At 39.5% G+C, this 20,000-nt stretch overlaps 1 protein-coding gene across 3 annotated transcripts in view; it reads right to left on the bottom strand.

Annotated features, from left to right (window-relative positions):
* The window catches only part of LOC119596602 (vegetative cell wall protein gp1-like), a 67,242-nt gene that overhangs the window by 21,177 nt on the left and 26,065 nt on the right, over positions 1–20,000 (bottom strand). The window contains exon 1 of one of the 3 annotated variants that reach the window (XM_037945925.1): positions 776–935. The exons of the other annotated variants lie outside the window; for them this stretch is intronic. The gene's annotated coding sequence lies outside the window, so the exon portion shown is untranslated. Of the gene's footprint in view, positions 1–775; positions 936–20,000 lie in introns of those variants that run through there. 3 annotated transcript variants of the gene reach the window in all.

The raw sequence follows: 20,000 nt of genomic DNA, 5'->3' as shown, positions 1-20,000 counted from the left end.
ATAAGCGAGCGCTGGGAAGGAGACTGTCCGAAAACTTTTGACAAATCACTTAAAAGAAGAAGTCATACGTCAGGAAGGTAAGGGTCGCGAAGACACCTTCCCAGCATCAGACATGGCGAAGAATGCGCGCCAAACTGAAGCGCACCGCTGGGGGAGCTACGTCCTCCAGATGGAAATATAGAACAGAATCCCCTGTTGCAGGGGGAGAGGGGGCCCTGCCGGATGTATGTACGCACGAGGGAGAAAGAGAGAGTCGGAAGGCAAGGAGAAAAAGGCTGGAACGAAAGACTAATTCTGAATCGACCCTGGCTATACCTGTGCCGCATTCACACATTAATTTGTATGAAAAGGTCGTCCTGATGGCTGCATGATCGTTCGTTGCAATGTACTGTCAGCTGAGCGACTTTATTAACTCACTGTCGTGTCATGGTGAGGGTTTCCTCTTCTACAGTATTGATTTACACGGGAGATGAAGTTATGTCGGACACGTAATATTAAGGGCTACTTTGCATATGCATTTAATTTGATACGGCATTAATTAGGGTATAATCAAGAATGTCTTACATGCAAATGTGGACCTGTTTGGTACCAATAAACAATGGCTATAATCCTAAATATGAACCCCACGTCCCGAAGAGGAACAGTGAAATATCTGCGCCAAATACTGAACTAATGGTGTGCTATGCCCTGTGCTCTTCTCCAGCACATCTATCGATCGCAAGGGAACTGTAACGCTATGAAGGCAAAGTGCACTCATAAAAAAAATACTTCTTACCTGTTTGATCTCCTCCTCGGGCTTTCTCGAAAATAAGAATATGTATATCCAAGGTGAAGTCTTAACTAAAACTCCTCTCTTTCCCTCCGAGGACTTTCCATGGAAGGTACTCTCTCTACACTGTCCTGAACCTTTCACTCCCCGTACAGCGTGGGTGTAATGTAAGATCACTGGGCGAGAAATGACGCCTGGTCTGGTCAGGTCATGATGCCCTATGCCCAATGCCCCTAATTCCATGGGCCAACGGTCTGCCGTCCTCTGAAGAAAACCCACTGCTCCTAGTTTCCCTACCAATCGCTAAATCTATTTCCTTGTTAATTATCAACCAACTAAAGTTCTCATTTCTTGCTACCCTAACCACGCCGTCTGAGGATCTTTTGAAATCGGCGAATCGTTTTTTCGTTCAAGAACAAGAATACGGTCTCTTGCCTAATAAGTCAAGACTTTTAAACGATTTCCTTGGTTCTTGATAAATGAAACATGTCGTCTTGAAGATGCCTTAGCACGTCATATCTATTTTGCTGTATAACCTCAGGAAATTTGAAATAGGAGACAACGTAGACGACAACAGGCGAAAATGTTCAGGCGTGGGTGGGTGTGGCTTCGTAGTTGCCAGTTCGCATTTAAGCCAAATATCGCATTATCTTTCAAATGCTATGGTGTGATGCATCCAGAGTACACCCTAAAGATTCTAGAAATTTTAAGATTAACAGACAATTGCATGAGTTTCTCGTAATAATCCTTAATCAGGCAAGTAACACACAAAATTGAAAGCATAGCCTGTTGTCTGTAATTACGAATTCCCGCACATGGGACAGAAAGTACGGCCTGGTCGGATGTTTTTCTTGGTGCCGCTAGCAACGGTCGCGTAAAAGTTTGATTTATAGAATAAAGATGCTCTGACTTACAGTGTAATTATATATACAACATATGTATATATATTTATATATATGTATATATATACATACACACACACATATATATATATATATATATATATATATATATATATATATATACATACACACATATATATATATATATATATATATATATATATATATATGCAGACACGCACGCATTTACACACACACACACACACATGTATACATACACGCATATATATGTATGAAAAATACTCATATACATACATACTTATATATGTATGTATAATATATATACATACATATACATAAATATATATGCATATATATTTGTATGCATTTCATGTACATATCTATCCGCATTTCATACAAATATATGCTTGATCTCTCGCATTTACATTTAAGTTGTTGGGATATTATGTCAGTGTACCGACATTCTCTTGCTTTTGATGTATAACAAATAGCTATGATGATAATAAAAAAAAACACTCATGGTCAAAAGGGTAATAAAATGTCTGGTTAGACCTGGTCCCATTCGAAGGGATGGGAAGGGTATGGAACGCCTGGCCCGCTTTCCCTGTACCCTGTAATGCGATGTATTCTGTAAACATTGTGCCTAGGAGAATGACTGTACTGTAAATAACCCGCTTACGATCATAAATACACAAACGCACATGCGCGCGTAAACACACACACACCTCATATATATATATACATATATATATACATATATATGTGTTTATATATATATATATATATATATATATATATAAATATATATATAAAGTATGTTTATCAATTTCTGTGTACTGAGTAATCATATTACATTCCAGTAAAATTAACAACTATAACAAATAGTATGAGTGTTTACCTAAATTGAACATGACAGGAACCAAATAACATAACCGATGATATATGACACGTGTCAGTACCATCGAAACTGACAACGAATGTGTTGGGAAGTGATGCTTGAACAGAAATATGTTACTGTTGCAGTGCCCTGTTTCTATTTTGCTCTCCATCACAAGCATGGCAATTGCATGCGACACTGCAAATACAGATGAATCTATTCAATACAGTGAGCAGTGATATTCGATTCACATACACCTTTTTCAGATGTCAGATAAACTAGTGAAGAGAAGATACCTGACGTCATTGCATCAAAGGGAAAAATCCTTTCAGATTTAAACTAACATGCAAATCATGCGCGAAATATTCCCGACCAGGATTTTGTAAGGAAAAAACATCAAAGTTTGCTGCACTGGACGTATCAACATGTCTAACTTCGTGGAAAAAATACACGTGCTCCAATTTACCTTTGCATTTCTCAAGTCCATATTTTATTTTTATTTCCTGTAATGCCGAGGATAATGTTAAACATCATGATCATAAAGAACGATCGATCATGTTTACAGTAAACGTTAATTTTCGGAAAGAGCTACACCGTGTTTGTCCATTGTTTTCTATTAAAATTTATCAACAGAAAATGGAAACCGTGTGGAAAATAGAGGCAAAAACGGGAAGACTCTCCCAAAACTCGATTTCACTAGAATATTCACTAACTTCATTCCTTAGTCTAAAATACCGCTGATAATAAATAACACATTATTGTCTTTCTTTTCACTATATGCAAGAAGTTTCATGAACTAGTTTACTGAAGTTTATCGTCGTATAATTATGAACTTGTTAAATGGTTCTCAAAATATTTTTCCATCATCGCTTTCCTTCCGCCATAAAGTTGAAATCTGTAACTTTCGCAACTGTCGTTTGACTTCAATAAAGCAATATGTTTACAGCATAGATTTCGCTATCGGCGCTCGGAATTCTGATGCGGAGAGTCATATGTCTTGCTAAAGGGGCACTAGGAGTGTTATAACTGAAGCTATAGTTTTTTTGTTATGGTTATCATTTCGTAGAAATAGGAACTGTACTGCCTCGATATGGTTAGTGTTATTACCGCGGTGTAATCATACCCAGCAACTGCACATAGAAAACACCTTTAATGATACAAAGAAAAATAATCAAAATAAATAGTTGTTTCTCTTCATCTTTGTGCGCCTATTACTGTAGTTGTTTATATTCTCATTGGACGATGCTTATGCTCCTGAACATGAGTGATGATGATGGAAATGAAGATGGTGATTGTAATGCCGATATGAAGTGATGAAAGTAGAGTAGGTCTGAAGTCTGTGGCGGTGATGAATGGCTGAGGGTAAATGAATGGCAGACTAAGAACGTTATTGATACCCCGCCCGTGCATCTGCCGTTGGCTAAATCGCAGCCAACAAAGGAAAACAAAAGCAATGCAAATTACAACAAAAATGCTGTTTAGGTATCTTCATTTTCTTCCCCAAGATGCGCATCCAAAGCGAAGAGACGCGGCTTCGAAGCGAGGAACAGGGAGAACGAAAATACATTTAACTGAATTAGACACTTCTCTCCAGGCCCCTTTCATCCCAACAACGCAAGACCGATGGCAGAGCTTTCTCTCCCGACGGCGTCTTTGAGCCTCCGACAGCAGATCCTGAATGGAAGCCTCGTTGCGAAGTTCGATCATGGATCTCACATGCTGTAAAATGCTGCAGGTGTTGATGCCTTTAACGTTGCTTCGGGAAAACGCAGGTGATCCGAATTTTTTTTATGATTTAATCGTGCCGTCGCTAATTATTTCTATTTTGCTTTGTTTTCCTTCTTTATACACAGACTGTGAGTTGAATCCGTGCGTGCTTATCTGTGTGAATAATGGTATTCATGCATTTACTCATTCATATTTTTTTTATATAACGCACAAATTAACCTGTCCTCATTGCTACTTTTGGCTCAGCCTTGTCTAACTTCTCTGGTAATTAATCACCTTATTTATCAGTAATCTTCATGTCGTTATCTCGTTATCATTAGACTGGTGTTCATTGGAGCATATGATGCAGCTGGAGATAAAATATATATATATTCCCACAACCATTAATGTATTTCTCTCGGTAACTTCGGTATCTAATAGTAACGGGAATGTTGATCAATGAAACTTGGATGTACTAAGAGCACAATAAGGGCAGGGCACATCACGGGCGAACATAGATAGAGGCATGAAAAAAATAGATACAAAAACACACACATGCACCAACAATCATACAAGCAAACAAAAACACATAATCACACACACACACACACACACACACACACACACACACACACACACACACACACAATCATACAAGCAAACAAAAACACATAATCACAAACACGCACACATACACACACACACACATACACACACACACACATACACACACACACACACACACACACACACACACACACACACACACACACACAGCAAACAGACAATCATACAATTCAAAACAATCATACACTCACACATCAAGAAATATACCCACAAACATCCTCACTTTTATTCATCAGAAACAGCGTTGTATCAAAGGTGTAGCTTTAATAGCAAGTGCATAAGTACCAAAAAACAAAATCATGTTTATAGTCGACCTCTTCACCGAGATTGCGCGTTGTACAGAGCTTAAAGTCTTCGTTTTCCTCTTGTGTTTCTCTCGTTCCCACTTCATTCTGTTTTGCATCGGTTTCCTGTTCCTTTCTTTCTGTTAGTTTCCTGTTCGTTTTGCTGTCTGTCTGCCTCTGCACGACTGTGCGTTTGCTTTGTTTCTTTCATTCTCTCTCTGTATCTGTCTCTCTCTGTGTCTGTCTGTCTCTGTCTCTGCCTCTCTCTCTCTCTCTCTCTCTCTCTCTCTCTCTCTCTCTCTCTCTCTCTCTCTCTCTCTCTCTCTCTCTCTCTCGGGGTGATGATAATTTGTTACCTCATCCTTTTAAGACGTCCCACTTGTTTCAATAAACTTGTCAAGTTAACCCTCTCCCTCTACTCCTTTCTTCTCTTCACTCTCCTCTATTTTCTTCTCTTCCCTCCTCCCTCTTTTCTCTTCTCTCTTCCCCTTTCCCTCTTCTCTCTCCTCTTTTCCCTCCTTCCTCTTCTCTCTCTTCTCTTTCATCCCCCCGTTCTCTCTCCCCCACTTCCCTCTCTCGCTCCTCTCTCCACACGCTAGCCTGATATCCTATGTATTTTGAAGACCCCTCCCCTCCCTTCCAAACACAAGGCATCACACCTCATGGTAGTCGCCTCAGGTGCTGCGCCTTCTGGAGGAGGCTGGCCCGAGGGAGAACCTTGCTCACTGCCATAACAACAAAGGGAAGACCCGCCGGGGAACCAGTGAGGCTCGAAGGTCTTGTTGGAGGACTCTCCCCCCCCTCTATCCCCTCCCCCCGTGTCCTATCCTATCCTCCCTCTTCCCTCCTTCTCCCCATGGTAGCCAGTCCTCCCTCTCTGAATATCCTCCTACTATCCTTGTCTCCAGGCATAGTGCCAGGTTTATCATTCACCTGATCTCTTCTAATAAGGCAGAAACATTAACGTTTTCATTATTTATCATCCAAACTTACTATACCTATCTGACGAACGACAAAAAGTAAGGAAATAGAATATTTACGTTATCGAGGGGGCGGCCAGTTTCTGTTTCCCATTTTCTGTGTCTCCCTTTGAGCACAGACTCAAATAGGGGACGAAAGAACGACGGAAAATAATTGACTAAAGATCATTATCATTCTAGTTGTGCATTTTGCAATATATATTCATGAGGTTTCACTGACAGTTACTGTTAGTGAAAACATAACTGTGCAAACAAGAGAACAATATAATAATTGTTTATTCATGGATATATCCAAAAATTGGTAATAAATAACTCCCTATGACTAGTGGATTACCAAAATGGCTATCCAGTGTATCCATACCTACCCAGTTTAAACTTGAATGCGAGTTGATACAATTTAAATTCTATTATCCTGGTGTACATACTGCATATTCGTATTTACGGCCGAACTCTGAATAAAGGTAAACAACATGTATCTCATATGTACCAATAAATTGATTAGTGTATCCCATTCATGCAGTTTGACAGCCGACGGCCGTTTGATTAAATCTACAGTGAAGTCATACAAATAAAATAGCAAGAAGAGGTTCTATTGCCAAAGGTGACATTCCACAAAAACTTGCAAGGCAGAAGGGAAGCCTCGCTGCTCGCGTCATGAAAACACCTGATCTACCCTCCATGAATGTTGGTGTATTTCCTTTCTGGCAGAGAAAGAGCGAGACAAAATTATGATAAAATAACAATAATAACATTCGTCCCTGATCATCTATTTATTAATTCATTCATTTCTTTTGATATTGTGTTCTCGTTTTTTAATTCAACATGTATTCTAGAAGCCTGACAGTGGGAAAATCATAAACGAGAACACAGGTGGATAGGAAGGTTATCGGCCCCGATTGTGAACAAAAATGTTTTACACCAAGGGTCTTTGCTGACTGTGTTGGCTGGAACACTTGTCATTGCATAACCAAAAAGAGTCATTCATTTTCATAAATACTAATTAAAAAAGAAACAGGAAATACATTTTGAAAACACAAAATTGAGTAGACGGAAACCTGTATATCGACATGCAAGCTATTACATACGAGCTATGTTTTCGTTCTTTACGGTGAACAGTATATTATCCTTTCACCGACACCGCAAAACTTATCTGGTATTTCCGGACACATAATCTCTCGCACGGTCTCTCTGTTACACCTGCGTGTGTGCTTGTGCTGGTTCGTGCGTGTGTGTAATCAATAAGAGTATTTTTTGAAAGAGGAATGAAGGTTGTGGTTTATGAATGGGTGTGTATGTGCATGTGCGGGTTTATATTGTATAACGTTGTATATACCGTATTTATACACCTTATGAACTTTCTTAGCCAACGATTTACATGGTATTCGATGAATTTCCTGTTATGTAGGCCTAGGTTTCTGCGTGTCACAAACATCTCTTGTTTGTCCAAAATACATTCATGCAAAATTTCTGATGAGAATATTCTAACAAATACGCTGGCAAATACAGATGGTTCGGCTTATCATTATAATTATAATTCAAACCTAAAATATCCGAAAGAACAAATATATATGTATCAGAAACTCATTATTGCTTTATTACAAAACCAAACTATGCAAAATATACAACCATAATATCGCATACACGAACACAATCAGGCATTTCCAATCAGCGCACATTATTCGTCAGAATAGATTTACACTCAATGCCTCACAGTGAGCGGGATGGCGTGCTCTCCCCTCCCCCACACTTTCCCCCATCCCTTCACCTCCCGCCATTCCCCCGTTCCCCCAGCCCCACCGCCTTTGCGTGAGGTTAGACTCATGTCCAAAATACAGCTCAGGTCTTTTGCTAATTCAGTCTTTCAGGACCTACGGCGGAGACCCACACGTGGAGGGCCTTGCGAGCGTTCTCCTTTACTCTGTAGAAGTGCGTGTATACTTAGGCGCACAGTTTCCCTTCCATTTTTCGCTTCTGCTAGAGGATGTGTATGCATTGCATGCATAATTGATATACGAGGCCAATGAAACATATCCGAAATATGCGTTTTGCAGAGCGCGCGCACACACACACACATATATAGAGAGATATTCATAAAATAGTAACCAATATATAAAAAAAATATATGGACTATGGTTCTCTCTCCCTCCCTCTCTCTCTCTCTCTCTCTCTCTCTCTCTCTCTCTCTCTCTCTCTCTCTCTCTCTCTCTCTCTCTCTCTCTCTCTCTCTCTCTCTCTCTCCAACCTTTCGTCACTACTTAGCCTGAGTAAATATTGAAGGATTTCACTTGGACAGACCTGACTGGTGGTACTCCATCAACACACCGTAAGGAATTGCATTAATTAAAACGTTCATGATTCAGAACACTAATTCAAGTGCTCAAAGGGTGACGCAGACGAAGGAAGTTCAGAAGACTTATATAAATAAATATGTGTACGAGTAAATAAGTAAATTAACGTTTGTGCATAAGTGAAAGACAGGTACGCGCGTATATAATCATCTACATAAACTTAAATACACAGATACAATTATGGACATACGTATACGAGTTTATATGAGGCTGTGCGGTGTGGTATGTTTGTGTACTGTATGTATGTGTACTTATTTGTTTTGCATGTACGAATATATGAATATATGTATGTGTATATATATATATATTTATACATGTATGTATGTATGTATGTATGTATGTATGTATGTGTATATATATATGTATATATGTATGTATGTATGTATGTGTGTATATATATATATATATATATATATATATATATATATATATATATATATATATATATATATATATTCACACACATACAAACATTTACACACACGAAAAAAAAAACTGACAGGCAAAAGCGCCCATCACTCGAGCCTCGAAATTTAGTGGCGTTCTTTTGAGCCGCGAAGAAGCTCTTAATTTGCAAGCAACTATGCGCCGGCTCCCCGTGCTTGGGAGGCAGAGCAAATATGTGGGCTCTTGGGATGAAAGCACACGGGGTACAATGGTGGTGTACACCGTGTGCTTGCTTTGCAGCCTGGATCACGGGGGAGAAGGAATGGACCTGGGATTCTGGAATTAACCCAGCTAGTTGGTTAGGGAGGAATTTTACAGTCATGTGCTGGGTATCTGTTTGTATGTATTTATGTTAGCGCGTGTTCTGAATGTATGTTGGTACACATGCGCGCGTGCACAACATACTCAGAGAAACACACACACACATATGTTTGTGTATTTATATGTTGTGTGTGTGTGTGTATATGTATATATATATATATATATATATATATATATATATATATATATATATATATATATACTATCTCTAATGCACACCGGAGACAATGCCTATAAACGATGTTCCTCCTCCCCTTTCCCTCAGTCACCAGCGCTCCTCCGGACTCACTGGTAGGAGACCCCGGCCGGACGAACAAGATGCACAGAATTAACTAACGAGGGGCCTTAGCCCATTACTCTTGCGGCTGGAATTACAAGACCTCAGTACCTTTGGCAGTACGTTTCGACTCGGAAGACAAATGAACTGTCTGGCGAGTCTGGCAATGCAAATGACACGTGGGAAGTCCTGTCTGTATATTTATTTATTTATTTGTTAATTTTTTCTCTTTATTCTTTGGTATCTATTACAGTGAATCTTCATTGGAGTTTGCTTTAATTACTGACTTTAAATCTGCTTTTGTCAGTGAGTTGCTTTGTCTATTTCATTATTTTGCTTCATTTTCACCTGTGTTTGTTTTAATTAAACCCCACTGCCGTCACCACTGTTGTTATTACCGTTGCTACAACGATGGCCAGCGTTATCACTGCTATGTATTTTCCTTTTCTTGACACGTTTTCCTCTCCTCCACTTACTTCTATTATCGGTATAACGCATTCCCCTTTCTAAACTCATATTTGTAGACATATTAATTTCTTTCTCTTCCTCCCTCTTCTAGTTTTCATCATTCTTATTAATGTACATTGGCCAATCTTAACTCATCCTCATGCAATCATTTCCTCCCCTTCTCTTCCAACTTTTCGTTGTCGTTATTATCATTACGTGTTATCCTTTCCTATTTCCTTTTTATAGACCTCCTCCATCTCCTCCACCTCCTGCTCCATCCCCACCTCCTCTTCCACTTCCACCTTCACCTCCACCTCCACCCCAGGTCCCCCTCCATCTCCACCCCTAACCCATCTCCTACTCCACCTCTCCCCCACTACTACCCCCATTTTCACCTCTACCTCCACCCCTCCCTTACCCCCACCCCCACCCACCACCTTGGGCAATGACATCAACAACTTGGAAGTTTCTCACACTCCACTCTCTCGCCATAAATCGTCATAACCAAGTGACGGAAGAGACAGACGGGAAGACTCATAGAAAATTATCGATTATGGTCGCTTGAGAATCCGGTAACGGCCTGACAGATAATTTTGATGATACGATGTGATAAAAGGCAGCCAGAGTGGTGTTACTAGTTCACAAATGACGGGTTAATTAGTCATTAACGCTATAAGTTTATATATGCTAATAGAGGCATTTGCAATTATGATGCGATTTGAAAGCAACGAGGGAATAACAATTGTGCAGCAACAATGCTAATGATAAATGCTATTACTATAACAAAACGCATAATGCTTAGCAATGCAGTAATGATGATAAGAACAGTATAATTAACAATCAGTGTCATACAATAAAAATACGAAGAATAATTATATCATCATTCTTAAAGGGAGCAATGTTCTTATCAAATGTTCTAATACTATGCACTGCAAGAAGGGAGGGAGGGAGGGGAAGAGGAAGATGGAGAGAGAGAGAGAGAGAGAGAGAGAGAGAGAGAGAGAGAGAGAGAGAGAGAGAGAGAGAGAGAGAAAGGAGAGAGAGAGAGAGAGGAGAGAGAGAGAGAGAGAGAGAGAGAGAGAGAGAGAGAGAGAGAGAGAGAGAGAGAGTGAGAGAGAGAGAGAGAGAGAGAATCATATGACTGTTCAATAATTGTTCCTAAATTTGAGTAAAAAAAATGAATTAAAATAAATGAATACATGAAAATTAATGCAGACTGAACAGAAACAAATTTTGATTTCTATAATTTAGCGAATCCCAAGGTATAGTTAACAATCATGTATATAAAAATGTTCACATGACTTTTGCAATTAAATAGTAAAATATTCGTTTTGATAATTATATACATTCTGACAACACAAATTGCAAAACCGATGCTGTTGCATTGGTATTATTAATAACCAAAGTATTGGTTCTACTGACATATTAATGATAATTATCCTCAGATGATAATTGAAGAAAGCGAGAATACAGAAAGATGGTAATTATGGTAATAATGGTAATTAGGGTGAAGATAATCTTACTTACGATGGTTATGATTATGGTTGTGAAAGTAATAAAAATAATAACGAAATACACCTCTAATGGTGATAACAGTGGCGGCTGTAGCTTTAGGAGTGGTAAAGTACTTTTTTATCCTCTATGGAAAAAAAAATGCAATAGAAGTAATATATTTGATGATTTGGTGGTGATTGAATGACAAAGTGACAATTAAGTGTACACAACCACTTGGAGTATAACGACGTCATTCAGATTTGCTTAGTGGTGACTGGCTGAATATCCAGTCACCTTCAGCATCACAAAAATACACTAGTAGTAGTACTGGTGGTGGTAGTAATAGCAAATAATAATTACTATAATCATTATGAGGCATTCAATTAAAATATCAAGCAATATGATGATGAATCTATTGCGATCAATCAACTGAATTGAAGCTCAAGTGATTTACTTAACTAAAGATAAAATGAATGCCATAAACTGTATTAGTGTTACAATAAATAATATTGCTGATATAAATGGTTATAACAAATATAACAATAATACTAATACTACTGATTATTACAATTATTTTATTATTGTTATAATCATTATCATCATTACTGTTATCATTATTATTGTTATCAATACTAGTATTATCAATATTATTATCACTACTGCTGCTATTATTACCATCATAATCATTATTACTATTACTGTTACTGTTTCAATCATTTATTATTATTATTATTATTATTATTATTATTATTATTATCATCATCATCTTCATCATTATTGTCCTTATTATTATTATCATCATTGTTGTTGCTATTATCATTATCATTATCAATATCGCAATAGCAATAATAACAACAATAACAAACATCAACATCAATGCATCTTATAAATAATGACAATAATGATAATAGTAATAATAATAATAATACCAATAATAGTACAAAAAATAACAACAACAATAATTATAATGATAATTTTAATAACAATTAATAACAACAAAATAAACAACATCAACATCAATAATCATCGTATGATAATAGTACTATGATTGTTATTAACGATAGTAATAATAATGATTCTACTACTACTTCTACTAATAATAATAATAAATAATAATAATATGAATATCACTACAGGTCGGTTCAATGAATGATAGATTGGACTACAATATAACGATAAGGAATGACGGATACCGAGTCTAATCATAATACAAAATGACTAACATTAATATATGCAAGGCACTGGGGTTAACAACAGCTAATAGGAAAGAGAAGCTCATAGTAATTAATGACTATTAATAAGGCTTAAATGACAACGATAATGTATAAGGCGTAGGAAACTATGATAAAACTTGGGAATAAAGGACAAGGATCTGCTACAAGTATTAGGGACTAGTTTCAAGTAATAGGTATATATCACAAGGATTAGGGACTTAATCACAGTGAATAAGGAATGGGGACTAAGCACAATAAATAAGGAACCAGTCCCAATCAGCAAAACACGGACCAAGACGCCCCACTGTGGCCAAGCCGCGGTAACCCCACCAGGTCTTGTATGTAATGCAAGACCACAAGAATTATCGTATCTGGCTAACACAGGTTTGCAGGGGGAAAGAGAGATAAAAAAGAACAAAAAAAAGAGGGGGATAGAGTGAGGTTGGAGAAGGTTTTTTTTAGGGGTTGGGAGATGAAGTGGGGTTTGGGGGGTAGTGGAGTGGGGGGGAGGAGGAGGAGGAGAAGGGTGTTCTCCAAGTTCCTTCTCCGAAGTTCAACTTTAGAGTTCAAGGCGAGGGTCGGGATTTGGGGGAACAGAGGACGGAGGGGGGAGGGGGGAGGCATTGGAGTAAGGGGGGGAAGGAGTAAGGGGGCAAGGGGCATTGGAGTAGGGTCGGGAGGGTAAGGGAGACTAAGGGGAGGGGGGCGGAGGGAGTAGGCAGGAGACACTGAAGCTGTGTAGCGGTTGGTAGCCCGGGGCTGGGTGGCGGCAGGAGGGTCGTTGTAGGCTTTTCGAATGGTCAGGATAAGGTAGTCTGAAAAAGGAAGGGGTTGTTGCAAAGGTCAGGTGGGCTAGACATAGGCTTGTCCCTTTTTTCTCCCTTTTTATATTCTTTATTCGCTATAATAGGACAGTGACGGCTTGGCGGGAAAGTCCTGGCGGGTGTTGCCGATGCAACATTAGGTGCAACGGACATTGTGTTGCGTAGACGAAGTAATTGTTCTTCACTACAGCTTGCAACGTGTGCTTGGCAAGCGTCCAACTTAATATAATAATCCTTACTCACGATAGACTAGGCTAATATGGCGCTAGTATATCTTAGCGAGAGTATACGTGTGTTTTCTTATCTCCTTCGCATCTTTATGAGTTAAAAGAGATATGCACATCCCGTGATGTCTTTTCTGCTTATCAACTGTAAGTGGCGATTACTGTTCTGGAAAATAATTTGCATATATCGCAGGCAACATGACGTGGTGCAAGAGATTCGGTTTTGATGCTTAATTAAACTCGGGGAATTAGTGTATATCGTACCACACGACACCGAATGGATGGCCCCGCTCTCGAAAATGATTGAAGGTAATAACAGTATCGTTTAATGGCGATGTACAATACACATCTCACTCTACGGCCACAACAACTAGAAATAATGCTCTCTGGACCTCCTTAAAAGAACAGGCTCCAGTGTTGTCTGGAAATATAAAAATAGATAAAAGATAAACCGTCCTGCTATTTGTGCAAATGGTTGCCATATGTTTTTCATACATGTAGGCAGCGGAGGAGGAAACTAAAGTTATTGTGACTCTGGCAGCCAAGGCGGCGTACGGCGAGGCAGAGCCGAAGAACGCAATTATTACCTGTGTCTCTCTTGATCCACATGCGATTATACATGCATATAAATCAGTATTTTGAGTGTGTGATGCATCACCTATACGTCAGCGCTGCATAAGCTGGCTTTTTGTTTAATGACGGAGGAAGCTTGGCAACTCGGGATGACTCCCCCCCCCCTCCACTGCCCGTTCCTTCCTTCCCTTCCCCCTCCTCCCTCCCCCTCTTCCCTTCCCTCCCAATGCCGGCTGTTGCAATATTGATGAGCCGTTTGCCTGATGCTTGCTCCGGGCACTTCCAGTCACGCTAGTGTGTCTGAAGGTAATGGCACGACAATAACAACGGTGTCTTTGGTGGGTCCTTAGGCGTGTTTTTCTCCCCCCGATATCAGCGACGTTCAATTTCCATCTACGATATTCTATAATTGGAAACATTTTTCACGCTCATCCCTCCCACTGATTTTCGAGTTGCCAATATGAATAAGACAAACTTTTAAAACTTTCAGCATTTTCCACGCCACGGCTCACGAATTTCGTTGATAAATATTGTAATGTATCACAAGGTAAATGAATTGATACGACCATAATATTTTGGTCCAAGTAGAACACTGTGGAACGCTTCAAACGATGTTTACGGGAAAAAAACTAACATTAAAAAGTCTCGCAGGTAAAAACATGGAAAACAATATGAATATTTACATAACAAAAACAAACCCTTTCCAGATTAGACACACACACACACACACACACACACACACACACACACACACACACACACACACACACACACACACACACACACACACACACACACACACAAAACAACCGAAGAATAATTAAAACGCGTCTTGAACAATATTAGTATGTTTCCCCAACATAATGTACCACTTTCAAAACCAAGATGCCATTTAGAAGAACCTTATTCTCAGATTCCTTGTCATCAAACACAGCTACGAAAATTACACGTCTATTTTTTTTTTCTTTTTTTTTTTGTCGGGAACAGAGATTGTGTATAGGAGGGAGTATTGTTGAATGGAATGTTGCAATTCTCAAAGCCTGGTTTGCAAATACGTGCGTTGCAGCTGCTGGAGCGAGGCGGTATGCATGTTGCCTATGTGATGGCAGGGCCTGTAATGTAATAATCAAAGCCATTCATTCCTCTCTCTCTCTCTCTCTCTCTCTCTCTCTCTCTCTCTCTCTCTCTCTCTCTCTCTCTCTCTCTCTCTCTCTCTCTCTCTCTCTCTCGCTTTCTTTTTCTCTCCCTTCCTTACTCCATTATCCTTCCCTCTCTACATCTCCCTCTCTTTCCCTTTTCCTCTCCCTCTCTCTCTTTCCCTCTCCCTCTCTCTCTCTCTCCTCTCCCTCTCTCTCTTTCCCTCTCCCTCTCTTTCTGTTTCCCTCTCCCTCTCTCTCTCTTTCCCTCTCCCTCTCTCTCTTTCCCTCTCCCTCTCTCTCCTCTCCCCTCCTCCTCTCTCTTTCTCTCCCTCTCTCTCTCCCTCTCTCTCTTTCCCTCTCCCTCTCTCTCTCTTCTCTCTCCCTTCTCCTCTCCCTCTCTCTCTCTCTTTCCCTTTCCCTCTCTCTCTCTTTCCTCTCCCTTCTCTCTCTTCCTCTCCCTCTCTCTCTCTCCCTGTCCCTTCCCCTCTCCCCCTTCTCTCTCTCTCCTCTCTCCCTCTCCCTCTCGCTCGCCCCTGCCACTGGTGCAGCTGATAATAAATCCAATTTCCTTGGTCCCTGACAAATGATTCAGACGAAATGGCCGACTTTCAGGATTAGCGTCCTAATGGCCAGATACAGATTAAAAAGAAAAGAGAAAAAAATATAGCCATTATTTCAATTTTTTGGCGTTCTGAAATAGAGCTGCAGTACAGTTAACGTTAAAAAAACAAAAACAAAGTAAAAAAAATAATAATTTCATTAATGCCATTCGTTCGCTATTCTTTCAGTTGGAGTTTATGAAACGATTTTAATTAAACACTAAAAACAAATTAAATTCGCGCTATGGCTCCCACGCTTGTTCAATAGTCCTCTGAAATAATAATAACAATAATAATAATAATGATAATAATAATAGTGATGATGATGATGATGATGATGATGATGATGATGATGATGATGATGATGATGATAATAATAATAATGCTAATGCTAATTATGATAATAATAATAATAATAATAATAATAATAATAATAATAATAACAATAATAATAATAACAATAATAATAATAGTTATAATGACAATAATAACAAAAGTAATGATAATAACAAGAATAAGAATAAAGATAATAACAATTACTATCATTATAACAATAATAACAATCAAATTACTGCTACTGCTACTAATTTTACTGCTGCTGATGATGATGATATTGGTGTTGATGATAAAATTAAAAACCGAACAATAATAATAATAATAATAATAATAATAATAATAGCAATAACAACAATAGTAATGGCAATAATAATAATAATAATAATAATAATAATAATAATAATAACAAAACAGCAACAAAACAACAACAATAATAATAATAATAATATCAATAACAGCAGTTACTGCAATAATAATAATAACAAAAATGATCATACTAACAAAACGAAAGAAAAGAAAAATGGCAAAATATCAAAACAAGAACAATTTTAACCATTTCCTCTTCCCCTTCCTCTCCTCCTTTTTTTCTTCTTCTCCTTTATTCATCCTTTCTCTTCTTCTATGGGTCATTCTTCCATCCCCCTTTACCATTCGCCTCTCTTGTTTACTCTCATATCCCCTTCCCCTGTCCTTTATTTACTCTCTCTCCCCTTCCTCTACACCATTTTTTTTAATCCCTCTTCCACCTTTCTTGTTTATGTATTCCCTCTCCTTTATTCACCTTTTCTCCTTCCCCTCCCTTTTCTCCTTCCTACGTGCTTCTTGTTCCTCTTCCGTTTCCCCCTTCCCCCTCCCTCACCCCTCTCGTCTCTTTCTCTCTCTTCCTCCTACCTACCCCTCTTCCGCTCTCCTTTTCCCTTTCCCTGTCTCCTCTTCTGTTCCCCTTCCTCCTTCCCTTCCATTTCCTTTGTCTATCCTACCCACTCACTCTTCCCTCACCTTCCCTATCCCTTCCACTTAATACTTTCTACCCTCTTCCTCTTCCGTTCCGTTCCTTCCCCCTCCCCTTCTTTTATTCCCTTATCTTTCCCTTTCCCTTCCTCCTTTCCTATTCCGTTCATTTCCGTGCCTTCTCTTCCCTCCCCTTTTTCCTCCCTATCCCCCTTCCCTTCCACTTTCCTTTACTTATCCCTACCTTTTTTCCTCTTCCCTATCCCTCCTCCCCATCCCTTTCCCCCTTCCCCTTTCCTCTTCCTTCCCCCTTCCCCTTTCCTCTTCCTTCCTCCTTCCCCTTACCTATCTTTTCCCTTTCCCCTTCTCTATCCCTTCCCCTTTCCTCTTCCTTCCCTCTTCCCCTTCTCTATCCCTACCCCCTTCCCTTTATCTATCCCTTCCCTCTTTCCCCTTCTCTATCCCTCCCCCCTTCCCCTTCAGGCACAGTGGGAGTTCCCCCGCGTCTCTCGAGTGACGGGATTTCGTAGTTGGATCAGGTCGTATTGATAAATCACGAGGGAACTTCATTACAGCCTGTGGTGGGGGCGGGGTGCATATGTGAGTGTGTTGGGAGGTGGGGGGTGGGGATGAGTCTTGTGTGTGTATACGTGTGTGTGTGTGTGTGTGTGTGTGTGTGTGTGTGTGTGTGTGTGTGTGTGTGTGTGTGTGTGTGTGTGTGTGTGTGTGTGTAAAAGAGAGTACGAGGAAGGCAGAAGAGAAGGGAGGGAGGAAGGGGGAGGGAGAGAGGGAGGAAGGCAAGGAGAGAAAAAGAGAGAGAAAGAAAGGGAAAGGGAGAGAGAGAGAGAGAGAGAGAGAGAGAGAGAGAGAGAGAGAGAGAGAGAGAGAGAGAGAGAGAGAGAGAGAGAGAGAAAGAGAGAGAAAGAGAGAGAGAACGGAAACCAAAAACAGAAATAAACAGAGGAAAGTAATGACCAACAGGGCGAGAAGAGAAAACAGCGAGAAAAATAGAGAGGGACAAAGCGCGGGGGAAGAGAAGAGGGCGAAGGGAGTTTACATAAGGGGGGAGGGGGGGGAAGAGACCTGAGGGGAAACAAAAACAATTCGCAAAAACGTTGTCTCACGGGAGATTCACAAGCGCTCGGGGTCACCATCGCAGGCTCTCGCGTTCCTCGGGTTTCGGGCCTTCCGTTCTTTTCCTCTCTCTTTTCTCTCTATATTTCGTCTGCTATTTCTGTCTCTTCTCTTTCTTCTCTCTCTCTCTCTCCTTCTTCTATCTGCTTTTCTTCTATCATCTTTCCTCTCTGCTCTTCTCCTTTCTACACTTCTCTTCTCTTCTCTTCTCTCCCCCTCCTTCCCTTCCTTACTCAATTCCACCTCACTATCCTTAAGAACACAATCGCAGGAAATATCTCCTACCCCCCCAACCCCTCCCCCCTCCCCCAATGGGACCATAACCTCCCCCTTTCTTTTTTCTTAAAGAGTAATACCTCTTAGGACTACTGCTCTCCCATAGGCCTACATACACGCCTAAGCATCTCGACGCCGATTGAATCCTGAGGCTACGTAGAGGTGGGGGCAGGGGGGAGGGGAAGGGAGGGAGGAGGGAGGGAGGGGGGTATGGGTGTAGGTGATGTGGTCCCATTTCTCATTCAAAAGCGAACGTGTTACTTAGAAATTTCTGTATCTAATTAAGTCTCGTGAGCGTAATCTTACGGCGTGTGGAGAGGAGGGGGTGGGGGTTCGAGGGGGAGGGGGAGGGAGGGGGGGTTACCCTACTATCTCCCTACCCTACCCACCTGTAGGAATGTCATTTCCTTTTCTCTTTTTTTCCGGTTTATCTCTTTTCCCTCAAAATTGTTATCGCTATTACTGCTATCATTATCATCATTGCTATTATTGTCATCATTATTATTATCACCATCATCATTACTATTATCACTGTTGCTTCATTTTTGTTATCATCTTCATTACCATAATTATTGCTGCTTTAAATTATCTTTATTATTATCACCTTCATTACCATTATTATTATTATTCCATCATCATCATCATCATCCTCTTTCATCATCATCATCATTATCCTCCTCCTCCATTCGCCCGACATTCACCTTCTCTATTTTCCTCCTCGCCTTCTTCTTGCAAAATACGTACATCGTTTTCCATTTTCTTTTCTCTCTCTTAATTTACTTCTAATTTGCATACCTATTCGTGTTCTCGCCGCGAGGTAATTCAGTTCCCCTCGTGTTGGATTTTTTTTCTTTTTCTTTATTTTCTTTTTCTTATTTGTTTTTCTTTTTCTTTTTCTTTTCTTTATTTTCTTTTTCTTTTTTTTTGTTTTTCTTATTTCTTTATTTTCTTTTTCTTATTTTTTTTATTTTTCTTATTTCTTTATTTTCTTTTTTTCTTATTCCTTTGTTTTCTTCTTTTTTCATATTCTTTTTCTTCTTCTTTTTCTTGTTCCTTTATTTTTTATTTTTTCTTATTTCCTTCTTTATTCTTGTTTTTTCTTATTCCTTTTATTCTTATTTTTTTATCCTTTTTTCTTATTCCTTTTTTCCCCTATGCTTCCTGTCCCTTTCATTTGTCATTGTCTGGTGAAAATGCTAATTCTGAGATTGCTGTGCTCATGATGGTGATGGTGATGTGGTGATGATGGTGATGATGGTGATATGATGGTGACGGTAATGATGATGATG

Source organism: Penaeus monodon, chromosome 38, assembly GCF_015228065.2.
Source record: "Penaeus monodon isolate SGIC_2016 chromosome 38, NSTDA_Pmon_1, whole genome shotgun sequence".
NCBI lineage: Eukaryota > Metazoa > Arthropoda > Malacostraca > Decapoda > Penaeidae > Penaeus > Penaeus monodon.
This window is presented reverse-complemented; position numbering and strand designations above follow the sequence as displayed.